The sequence below is a fragment of the Pseudophryne corroboree genome, chromosome 6 (assembly GCF_028390025.1).
Source record: "Pseudophryne corroboree isolate aPseCor3 chromosome 6, aPseCor3.hap2, whole genome shotgun sequence".
NCBI lineage: Eukaryota > Metazoa > Chordata > Amphibia > Anura > Myobatrachidae > Pseudophryne > Pseudophryne corroboree.
The window spans coordinates 194654844-194667820 of record NC_086449.1 but is presented as its reverse complement, the minus strand read 5'-3'; the positions used below and the strand labels follow the sequence as shown (position 1 = coordinate 194667820).

General features: G+C 43.2%; 1 long non-coding RNA gene across 2 annotated transcripts in view; it reads left to right on the top strand.

Annotated features, from left to right (window-relative positions):
* The window catches only part of LOC134935124 (uncharacterized), a 136989-nt gene that overhangs the window by 40009 nt on the left and 84003 nt on the right, over positions 1-12977 (top strand). Inside the window, exon 2 of one of the 2 annotated variants that reach the window (XR_010179917.1) lies at positions 3422-3501. The exons of the other annotated variant lie outside the window; for it this stretch is intronic. This is a non-coding gene — a long non-coding RNA (uncharacterized LOC134935124). The remainder of the gene's footprint in view (positions 1-3421; positions 3502-12977) is intronic. 2 annotated transcript variants of the gene reach the window in all.

The following is a 12977-nucleotide window of genomic DNA, read 5'->3' as shown; positions in this document are numbered from 1 at the left end:
ACCAGTGCTCCCCCTGTGCGGAACGTGCGATTGCTTAGCTGGTGCACATAGCATATTTTTTTACTGATAGTAAGGAGGGGGCCTGGCCATACTTCCCTGTTATAGTCTTGCCCCCTTTCCAGTACTGGGGACCAGCACAGCTGTCAACAGCCCAGAGCAGCGGCACAAATACACAGCAGTTATTTCTGTTTAAAAATGTGTTGCAAATTAGTAATGCATTACAGCAATAACCAATACAAATGTCTAAAAGACCATCCCCAATGCCCCCCAAAAATGTAGCCCATTATGAAAAGAAAAGTGGTGCAAGATGGAATTGTCCTTTGGCCCTCCCACTCTTATGTTGTATTAAAAAGGACACAAACCAAGCTCTTCAGCGCCAGGGACTGCCCCTTTTGTGGTTTGTTTGGGGCCCCCAATAAACTATTTTTTGGAAGGACTACCTCTGATCATTATTGAGGCAGTTGATGATGATGGTGTTGGCAGTGGAGATTGCATGGGCAGGTCCAAACTGCTGATAGGTGATACTGGACTGCTTGTTATTATTTTACTAATTATTATTAATTTCTCAAATAAATTTCATGAACTCTCCGCAAATTGGAGGAAGTGCCTAGATGATTAACTTTCCTACTTCTACAAACTTTGTCCCCAGCAAATGCCTTCACAAATATTGTCAGGATTTTGGGGGTCATACAGATCTGATCGTAGACGTAGATGTGCTAAATTTACTTAGACATGCGGGCAGACGCCCAGCACAGGGCTAGTCTACCCCGCATGTCTGGCCCTACCCCCTCCCTTGCACGGATGTAAGAGCATTGCACAACAGCGATGCATTTGCACCCGCCAAATAACGTCCCAGGTCGCAGCGGCTGCGTATGACATCACACAGCCGCCGCGGTCCGCCCCTGCAACAGACCAGACATGCCTGCGTTGTCCGGACTGCACCCCACCAACATTGTTCTAATGCCTTTGGCACGCCACCTCCCATCCTGCGACAGGCAGAGGCGATCGCAGGCCTGAGATGCTTTCGCATCTCACTGGGATTTGCTCAGTGTGCATGCTCCGTGCGCATGCTGTGCAAGCGCACTCCCCAAAGGGCCTCAGACTGTCTGAATGACCCCCTTAATTAAATAAAAAAAATTGTAAAAAAATTTTTTGTCTTATTTCCAAGCATCACAATGGCTTTCTTTTTATCACGAGCAAGAAATGCTACCAAAGGTGGTTGTCTTACAAAACAACATCATCAACATCCTCATCATCAATACCCTCATTAGCGTCAGATAGTACGTAAATATCCCTCTCATCCTGTTGCACCTCCACACTAGCATCGTCAATTTTTATTTTGTCATCATCATCATCTTTAAAAACACCATCAAACACAGTTTGTTCTTCAGCCTTCGTGTTCTTTTTTTTGGGCACTAATTTATTGATTTTAAAGGTGATACCTCTTTTTTTAACACTGTGAAAGATTTCAATTTCAGGTGCCCTTTCTTAAACTTTGTGTCCCATGGACAACCTTTAGATGTTGTAGTACTATGATGATTGACAGCAGCACTAGTACTTAGTTGCTGTTCATGCTCTTCCATCAACTGATCGTGATCCATATCGACTCACATACCTTATATTATTAATGCAGTACTACAGCACCTACTGAGCATTATTGTAACACAGTGCCACTGTCTGGCCCTGAACACACACAAGTTTTTGGGAAAAAAAACACTTTTTATTTTCTGTTTTTTCAGAAATAACAACTTCACATTGTGACTCACACAGCACTTATCAACGCAGTGGCACGGCACGTACTGAGCATTACTGCAACCCAGTACCACTGCCTGGCCCTGAACATACAGTATGTTTGTTTTTTTTATATATTTTTTTTACAAACTGCTGTGACTCACTGTGCTTAAAGTGGACAGTTACAGCACCAGTGTGAACTAGTATAGGGTTAATGCTGTCCTGTATTAGGAGCTCTGGGCTGCACTGTGGGCAGTTACAGTACCAGCATGACTGTGCAATGCACCAATATCGGGTTACTGCCAATGAATGCTTCCCTGTATATTAGGAGGCGCTCTGGGCTGCACTGTGGGCAGTTACAACACCAGAGTGCACAAAGGGTTAATGCTGCCCCTGTATTAGGAGCTCTGGGCTGCACTGCGGGCAGTTACAGCACCAGTGTGGCTGTGCAGTGCACCAATATAGGGTTAATGCCAATGAATGCTGCCCTGTATATGCTGTCCTGGACGCCCAGCGTATTTTCCCTTCGGCAGTCCTGTATGAAATGGAGCCCGAATCACTGTGGGAGGAACTTATATCAAATGCAAAACACACAAGATCCGACGCCAGGAAGATGACGTTTTGCCTTGTTTTAGAATCTGAGCCTGACGGGAAAACCGAGCCACGGCTCATATTCACTCACATCCCAGAAGTTTGGATGGGTGCCCCTTTAATACATGTGAATAATTTTATGTCACCGTACAGCAAAATTATTACGTTTGCCGATACCGTAGAGAAAAAGTATTTTTCTATATATTGCCTACTTTCATACTATACAGAGTTGATTGTAAGTGTCAAATAGCGCTGGTTATAGTACATTTGGCAGTTATTACCTCTTCTTATATTTTCCTCTAAATCTCAGACAGCAACTTGGTCATGTGACAAGAAGCCATATCTTATAGGTCTTCTTAAATCTTGAATTTTGACCAATAATAGTTATTTTCTTCTTTTCATTAATATAACCCCAGTATGCTTTAACATTCAAGCGCTGGAGGTGCCTCGGTTCCACAGTCCTATCAGGAATACACCGCCTGCATCTCACAGCATCAGAACCATCCACTTCATTTACTGTTATTGGTTTAATAAACATGAGGCACTTTCGATCTGTGTTCCAATTTTCCCTGAAACTTTCAATGTTTCTGTTTCCTAGTCACATAATTAAAGGAAAAGACCGCTAATGACGTTAACTTTGTGCTGTGTTAATGACAGAGAGAACGGCGCCACAAATTGCTGCCATTAATAAGAAAAATAAAATATTTAAAAGGGAAGATCCATGAGAGTAATTTTAATAAACCAAAATGAGGAAAATGAATTCCTGGGCATTTGTGGCAATTTAACTCTCTGCTGAAATCTCACATATACATTGGTGCAATTATTTATTGTGTGTGTCTCATATTAAAAAAACACAACACACACAGTGAAAGCAACCCATCGAGCTGTATTTTAGTCTCACTTTGCGAGTATTTATGCCACCGATTAGTCTGCTCTCCCTGCTGTCCTGGAGTATATTACACATTAATATAATATTATCCATCTCGCAGCACTGATGCTTCACCGTAGCCACACTATTTATACACACAACAGGTACCTGGAGATGTGTTATTTACTCGCAGTCTTGTGTTTATTAAGTAATTTCCCCATTTTCTCCTAGATCTCCACATAGCCACTTCTCCACCCACACAGCTGATGGCTTTCTTGTTTACATATTTGCGGACTGTCCCCGATTTTGAGGTCAGTTCCTTTTTAGAATGAGTTTAATATCGAGGAGCTGAACGCACAATTTCTCTTTTCCTGTATGCCGTTCCTGGTATCTTTTTGTGTTCCATGTTAGTGTATAAGCTAGTGTATCACAGATAACTAAGTAGTTATATTATTGTCATGGTTATGGCATTATTATAAGGAATTCACAAAGTAAATTTAAATGTGATCTTTAACTATTATATGATTTTCTTATTAATTCTATGACAACTGGGCATAAGTAAACCATTGGGTAATATATTTTGAGGTTATATATATTCTGTACTGTATGTTGGCTGGTATTGTTTATGCAGAAGAAAGGCCTGGGTCTGAGGCCAACCTACAAGCTATGGTTTATGGCCAGTCCAGATGCTGTGAATACTAAGTAAGTCCCTCTAAATCCATTATGTTTTATATAGGCAGTACTATTTTTTCTGGAAAAATAGGTTCAGGAACTATGGGTCTGGGGTGGAGCTATTAAAAAAAGAGATAGATATCACTGACCTGGTTTGGGAGTGTTGTGGACTCGGGGTTTCTTCCGGTGACCGGGAAGAGGAACCGCAACTGGGCCGCAGCAGAGATGGCCGGATGTAAGGTGCTGGTGAATCAGAGAAGAATACTAGGTGCTGGAGGCACAACTGCGCTAACGTGCACTGGGGTTTGGAGACACTGAAGTGTTTGTAGGCGCTGAAGTACTTAGGAGGCGCTGAGGTGCTTGGAGGCGCTGAAGCGCGTGGAGACACTGAGGTGCCTGGAGACACTGAGGTGCCTGGAGGCACGGAGGTGCTTGAAGGCACGGAGGTGCTGGAGGCACGGAGGTGCTTGAAGGCACGGAGGTGCTGGAGGCACGGAGGTGCTGGAGGCACGGAGGTGCTTGGAGGCACGGAGGTGCTTGGAGGCACGGAGGTGCTTGGAGGCACGGAGGTGCTTGGAGGTGCTTGGAGGCACGGAGGTGCTGGAGGCACGGAGGTGCTGGAGGCACGGAAGTCTGGCGATCGCCACTCCTGGGGAACTGATGATACTCAGGCACTGACACAGCGCCTGATGCCTGGATTTATACTTCCCATCACCAGCTGGTTGGTGGGAAGTACCTGATGACGTCACCCGCTCAGACGCCGGGCCGAGCGACGGGAGACGGGAGCCGCCAGCGAGGACGGCCGCAGAGAGGACCAGCGCATGGTCCCATCTAAGGCTGTTAATTGCTCTTCCCAGCAAGATATCTTGTGTTCTGTTTCTGAGGGTACACTCCAAAAGCTGGGGCTCTCCCCTTTCTGTGGACATTGGCAGCTTGTCTCTACTATGCCCAGAACCAGAGATAGCCTTCTAGCAGCTGGTCCCTGCTCCTGATCCACACATCTGGTATGCAGTTTTATATTTTCGTTAGTGGATTGCTCAGACTCCTGAACTCTGATCACCACTTCCCCAGTACCTCCTTAAATGTGGGACTCATCCCCCCCCCCCCCCCCCCCCCTATTCAAGCTAAGAAATCTATTTCCAGGAGATATCTGCAGTCAAGCAATCTGCCCTGCCACCAGAAAATTATGAATATTAAGCCCACTCCACTATCCGCCCCTCCCCTACGTATTAAACACCCCCTACCACCCTGGAAGTCATAAACCAGGGCCCCTTCATTCAGTCTAATGCCCCCTTCTACAGTTTAGTGTTCTCCCTCCAACCGCATCTGTGCAGTAATTAGCAGAAATTACTGCTCCAGATCCTATATGCTGAGCGGAAGATAGAACACCCCCTACCGCCCACGGGTCATCAAAGCTGCCACTGATAGCACCTCCATCCACTACCGCTGGAGGATGGGTAGGGGCCCCAGTGCAATGCTGTTCCCAGGGGCCTACACTGCTGTTAAGACGGACCTGCTGCTGGGGCCAAGCGCCTATGGATGCTTCGAGATGCTATACAAGCTGCATGCGAGCGATATTGGCTGCAGGGTGCGTTCCAGGGGGATCAGTATGAATTACAGATGGTCGGGATGCCAACTGTCAGTATACAGACAATGGCATCCCGGCCGTCAGTATGCCGGCAGCGGGGCAAGCGCTCGCCACATGCTCTATTCCCACTCTATGGGTGTTGTGGACATCTACAAGTGGGAATAGCCCCTGTGAGCCGGGATTCTGGCTGGCGGCATTGTCAGCAGTCGGTAGTCCGGCGTCGGTATCCTGACCGCCGGGATCCCGACTGCCGGCAACTTAATTTGTGTTTAAATAAATCAATAAATCAGTTTTATGGTAATTATTTTGTGCTTTAACGAAATCAGCAGTGTGGCCTAGCTCCTACAGCAAGGCTACATGCAATGGCCGAATTCATAGATGGACGTTACCTTCCCCTGGTACAGAGGCCTGTGTCTGAATGTGCAAGCACTGAGACGCCTGGTTTCATCATATTTGCACAATCTTGTGCACCACTGACCAGTGTTGGACTGGCCCACAGGGGTACAGGGGAACCCCCGCTGAACCCCACTGCTGGGGAAGGGGGGCAGCTCCTCCTCTCAGGAGACAGATGCCGGAATCCTGGCAGCGAATCTACTTGTGGGCTTGCTGCACACTTTGGGCACACTATTATATTCCCCCTCGGGTGGTGGCATAGACCACCACCCGACTGGGAATACCGGACTTGTGTCGGGATTCAGATTGCCAGCATTTCACCGGCTGCAGGAATTCCAGCATCGGTATCCTGACCACTGGTAAATTATCCGTATCTCTACAAAACTATGGTGTATTTTCTAGTGTATTGCTGTTATTAATCTGGTACATTATCATGCATGCACTAGCAGTATTTAAATATCTATCAAGGGGCCCAGCCCATGCACTCTCTAATGGTTAGCCAAATGTCTGTGGCAGCTGGCCACAACCCCACTGGAGACTGGCCACACACCTAAGCATTGGCCCCTAGCACTGCATTCCCCCAGTGGGCCCTTCATGCCCCAGTCCGACACTGCCATTGACACTTGCCCAAGCCCTATGGTAGGTGCAGATCCACCATCTGACTATGGTCACTGTGGCTGCAGCTGTGCGTCTTGGAATGCAGTCGCTGTCACTGACATCCCCTGTGGTACTCCCATAACACGCACATGACACTCCCCAGTCACCGCCCAGGAACACCTATCATTTTTTCACCAACTTCCTGATAAGTCTGCCCCGATCACTACAGTGACTTTGTGCGTATGCTCGGTGTAATGCGTGTGCTGTAGGGCTTTCTGAATTTTTGGTGTAAGCCCAGTTGCAAATTTTCATTTGCGAGAGCATCAGCATTGCATGCAAATTGCGTGTGCATTTGAATCAGAACCAATGGGCGGTATTCAAATGATATATCATGCCCAATCTCCTTTCTAAAGTGATCCCCGTTATCGCTCATATCGAACCCATAGTAATTAGGTTTAGCTGCGTAAAGGGTTGTGCGCCCTTGTTACCCCAGGGGTAGTGAGCTGAAATGGTTATACCACGTCCGTTAGCAGAAACAGAATGGGTGTGGAAGGGAGTGAAAATAATCGAATACCGCCCAATATGTTTTGTTTTGTTACATGTTTTTTGTCACAAATTGCATCAGAGAGAAACATTAGTTTTATAATTAGAGGGTTATAAAGTTGCTGTATGGGACAAATTTTGGATTCCTGCACCAGTTCCAGAAGATCAATTATACATCCATTCACCTGACTCTCTAGCATCCTGTAACTGGCACCTTGCTTTGTCAGAAATAAAATAGATTCAATAACGGTCTTAGAGATATTATCCAAAATTGTAGCACAAGTCCTCTAGCCAGGTAGTTTAAGGGTGGAGGGGACCCATGTGCAAACTCCATGCAGGCCCGCTCCTCTCTGCGGTGCTGTAGACTCTGCGCATACGCCGGTCTCTGCAAACATGGTGCCCACCATGTTCCCGGTAACTAATCTCTATTGCACACGCTTAGGTCTCCAGAAACATGGCACCTGCCATGGTCCCGTTGACACATTTCTACTGCGCAAGCTCAAGTCACCAGGAAAATTGCCACACACCATTTTCTGAGTGATTTCTGCTTCCGAAGCGGTACTCCAGAGAGGTAAGCAATTGAACATAGGTGCAAGGAGTGCGGGGTGGGGTCCCCTGAACCCAGGGGCCCATGTGCACCACACACTGAACCCATTATAGATATGCTTCTAGCACCTTCAAGAACAACACCTCTTGACAGACATATATAAGCAAAAGCGACCAGGTCTACACATTTACATGAACACTCTTACTGTGTTCGGCCTACATTTGCCCTACCATACTTTTTCAACTTGGACTGAAGTGCTAAGTGGTGTGCCGCAAGGCTCAGTATTAGGACCGCTATTGTTCAATATTTTCATTAACGACCTAACAGAAGGTCTAGAGAGCATGGTGTCAATTTTTGCAGATGATACCAAATTGTGTAAGGCTATAAATACAGAGGAGGATGCCGAGTCTCTTCAGAACGACTTAGTTAAATTAGAAGCATGGGCAGCCAAATTGAGAATGCGCTTCAACACAGACAAGTGTAAGGTAATGCACTGTGGTAACAAGAACATAAATTACACCTACCTACTAAATGGGGTAAAATTAGGGGATTCTGTACTGGAAAAGGACTTGGGTGTCCTCATAGATAGCAAGCTAAGCAGTAGTACCCAAAGTAGGACTGCAGCAAAGAAGGCTAATAAGATATTAGCATGCATAAAATGCTAGGGACGAGAGTATTATACTCCCGTTTTATATAAATCACTAGTGAGGCCACACCTTGAATACTGTGTACAATTCTGGGCACTGTACTACAAAAAGGATATCCTGGAGCTTGAAAAGGTACAGAGGAGGGCGACCAAACTAATTAAGGGCATGGAGACGATGGAATACAAGGAAAGGCTTGAAAGACTAGGCATGTTTACATTGGAAAAGCGGAGACTAAGAGGGGATATGATCAACATCTACAAATATATAAGGGGACAATACACAGAGCTTGCGCGGGACCTGTTTTTGGTTAGATCAACACAGAGGACTCGTGGACACTCGCTCAGGTTAGAGGAGAGGAGATTCCGCACAATACGGCGTAAAGGCTTTTTCACGGTAAGGACAATACGTTTGGAATTCCCTGCCCGAGGGAGTTGTAATGGCGGAATCTGTCAACACCTTTAAGAATGGGTTAGATAAATTCCTAATGGATAAGGATATCCAGGGGTATGGTGCATAGTCATGCATTATAGTTACTATAAATAGGGATAAAATGTAACGGCTGACAGCAGCATCAGTCAGAAACTTTAGTCAAATCATCATGCATAGGAGACCATAAATAGGTTGAACTCGATGGACAATTGTCTTTTTTCAACCTCAGATACTATGTTACTTTACCTTCCCTGTTCCACCTCCCATACCAACCAACACATACAAATCAGTACACAACAGACCCCAGTCCCAATCTGACAAAGCCCTGCCCTCATCTGACCAAGCCTCGCTACAATCTGAGCAGAGATGCCCTATTTGAACCAAAACTCCACCTCTTTTGTGACACGCGAATTGTAACATTCCCTCTAAAATCAGAAAAAATTGAGACGTATACTTGAGTTTACATCGCGCAAGGAGTCGTACATGTCATATAATAATGAACCTGCATGTGGTCCTATGTGTACACAATTTTGCTTACACAATATAGAATTACAGTGACATGCAAAGTAAAATATTTATATAGAATCCAGTAACTGCGATGAATAAAAAGATCAGGTATCACAAATGTAGCTAAATATTTCTCGCCGATCTAGAGAGTTTTTCATACATACAGTATCATATAATTTTGCCAACACTCTCTCTCTCCAGGGACCTGTCTGTGGTGTGTGATGAGCAGTCTCTGGCACTACAGGGGTTAGGCGGTGCAAGCGATGTACTTATAAAAATTACTGTATAAAGAGCGACTTTCATTGATGCAGTTGAGCGTCTGCTGTTTAATGGCCTTTGTTGAATAAAACTTTCCAAGATAACTAAAGATTTATGGGGATGTTTTCCTAACTGTATTTGTATCTTTTTTAATTAAATGCCATTTAACATAACATTAGATTAATTGGATAGAACAAAATGTTATTTCACTGTAGCTGAATTCATAAAAGGGGCTGCTTACAGAATGGTTTGGGGGCATGGAATAAAGCGGCAGTAACTCTTTCAGTGCCAGCTAGCTCTGCAAGCAACCACTGTCAGTGTGAAAACACTGAGTATAGTAGATGGTGGTTGAATTGTAAGCTCACTTGGTTAGTGGCTAGAATCTGTAAAAGCTGATGAGAGCTAGTCGGTCTGGCTGGTGTTCATACTTGCCAACTTATTTATACTGTACCTCACTTTCAGTGACGTGCAGTGAGCCTCACCTCACTTCACCACACGTCACTGCTCACTTTTGGAAGATGCAGTGAAAAGATTTGAAGAGAAGATGGGGACATGACTTGGTGACACCATTGTAGATGATGTAGAAGAGGCATGGCATGTGATGATGCTAATTTTTCATTACACACCTGCCCACTCAATGTTCATAAGGGTGTGGGGCTTAAGGAAACGGGCCATTGTTGCATTCGCTCCTTTAGCCCTGATCGTTAGTGTGTAGTCATTTATAAAAACACTGCCTGAAGAAAAACTGGGTTGTAGGATCGAATGCAACAGGCATCATAGGACAACACTATAGACATTCCTAGTTTTATTTGACAGCCACAAAAGGGGTGTGTATTCATTGGAAAGAGGCGTGGCAATGTGGACAGACTGGAGTACGGTTTGGGTGGATTGTTCAAATTTCTCCACATTTCCGTTCTGTAATGTGGTGCAGTGTTTAATTTATTACAAGCATAAAAGATCTACATGAAACATTTGTACCACAAACAATAAATGAAAGCATTTAATGCAGTTGAACACAAAGCAAATTTTGGAGCAAGAATTGTTGGACCTATTTTGTGATCAGGGTCGGAAGTTGTCTTTCTAATACTTGCCACTACTTATTTTACTATAAGTGTTAACCTACATACAGAGAGAAGGCTGCACATTTGTTGGTTGATCCAATAGTTACCCTATCAGTACACCAAGAACTAGTGAGAGCACTGAGACATGAGGCACCTAGTGCCTCAAACCAAGTGTAACATATTGCTTCACTTGCTGATATTAGCTACCCTACATTACATTGACTAGGATTATTATCAGAATACATAGATGCATATTTGCATGATAAAAGAAATCAGATGAGTGATGCTCATTTGCATTCAAAACATGCCGCCAAAGGTCCATAGGGTAATGTCGCATCAATAGAGAACAATCAACTGCAATCATTTATAGAGACCTCTTAATGACATAACAGTAATACATTTTCCTGCACTCTGATTTTATTTCTTTAACAAATTGTTATTTTAGAATTCTATTGTATCAGCCCAGTGATTTAGAGCATGTTTAAATACATTCAAACCAAAAAAAAAGTATATTTTGCAGACAGACAGAAAAATGGGGCACAACTATAACAGCTGTTAAAAAATAAAAAAGCATAATAATTATTTATTTATTACCAGTTATTTGGCGCACACTTATTCCGCAGCGCTTTACAGACAGAATATTTGGCCATTCACATCAGTCCCTGCCCCAATAGAGCTTACAATCTATATTCCCTGTCACATGTACACGCACACACATTCAGGCTAGTGTTAATTTTGTTGGGAGACAATTAACCTACCAGTATATTTTTGGATTGTGGAAGGAAACCAGAGTACCCGGAGGAAACCCACGCAAGTACGGGGAGAATATACAAACTCCACATAGTTAGGATCATGGTGGGAATCGGACCCATGACCTCAGTGCTGTGAGGCAATAATGCTAACCATTATACCATGTGTACTGTAGTTTAATACATAGGATGAAATGTAGGAGTAATATGTCACTTCTGTTAGTATAGTTTCCATAGACACTTTGTAACAGGATCTTTACGAACATTGTGAATTTAACCATTTTCAATTCTAGTCTTGCTCCAATAACAAAATGGTATAAAATTTGATATTTTCTTAATTTCAGAGTTTAAAAAGGGGTGCAAATATCATGTAACAATGATATCTATTTACTGTCTTGGAAATATTCTTGATAATGTTCATTTACATTAAATAAAACATGATATTGGCGCGTATTTCATTAGGATAAAGTGTGCTTCATTACAATGTTCCCTGAAAACTCACCTCTTCAGACAAGCCTATCAAATTCCAGACCCACCCACATAACCTTAAGTGCTTCCCTATCTAATTACATCCTCTGTAGAGTATTCATAACATCACATATCTTGTCTTTCTTTAGTCTCACACCCTCCTGACACTTGGCCAACTTTGTAGGGTATCATCATACAACCCATTAAGAACCTAGCAATCTGGTGGACCATTATGCAATAGGTAGCATCTATCCTTGTGTATCTATGCCTATTTCCCTATAGATTGTAAGCTTGTGAGCAGGGCCTTCCTACCTCTATGTCTGTCTGTTTTTACCCAGTTTTGTTCTATTACTGTTCTAATTGTAAAGCTCAACGGAATATGCTGCGCTATATAAGAAACTGTTAATAAATAAATAAAATAATACATTTTAGAATATTCCTGTTTGTATAAATATCATATCAGCGTTTAATATCCATGGTCATACTTGTCAATATCAGCAACATTTAATCTAAATGAATGATCCAAGTTACATAAGCAGTCTAAGTATGCAAAGTAATATTGGCACATTGGCTTAAATTCATTAAATGTTCTCATTAAAATGAAATGATGCTTAAAATGTAAGCTAAATATAGCTATCCGTACTTGCTTATATCTATCTGTATGTAGTTCTACTATCATATCATATATTATTTAGATGTTTTCAGCGAAGTGTGTGTTTGAAATCACCAACCTTTTTATGGGGGGGTTTAAATAACATAATTTGGCCAAGAAAGACTGTCAGTTTTCAGGTAAATTTCTCTAAAAAGCTCATTAATGAGGTCAGTGTTGTGTGACAGGTATCTAGAGGTGTTATATTGATGGGAGAGGGCTTTTTGAACTTGCAAATGAGAGGTAAAAGTGTTTTTTACCAACTTTTCTTGCAACACTGAAAAATTACTGTACAGATATTTTTCTGTACCCCAAAATGCTGGAAATACTTTAATTTGATTAAAAGCACTTGCTTGCTATTGTTTTGCAACCTATAATACAAAGTGCAATAATCTCCGCTTTTTAGAAACCTCCAGTATTTTCCTTATAGCCACAAACTGCCTTCTGTATGGTTCTGATACCTCAGTTGTCACTGTTTTGGGGTCCTTGAAGGTTGCCCCACTTTTTCATGCACTTCCCCAGGTTGCATTTTGTACAAAAGCTGTGCAACCTCGCAACAGTGACCGCAAATTGCCAATTCTATTTGGATCTTGCATTTATCAAGTGCGCATATTCATGAAATGTATGCGAGTTTCATTTAACTTGCTTTCGCAAAGTCCACATGTAATTGGTTTGTCCC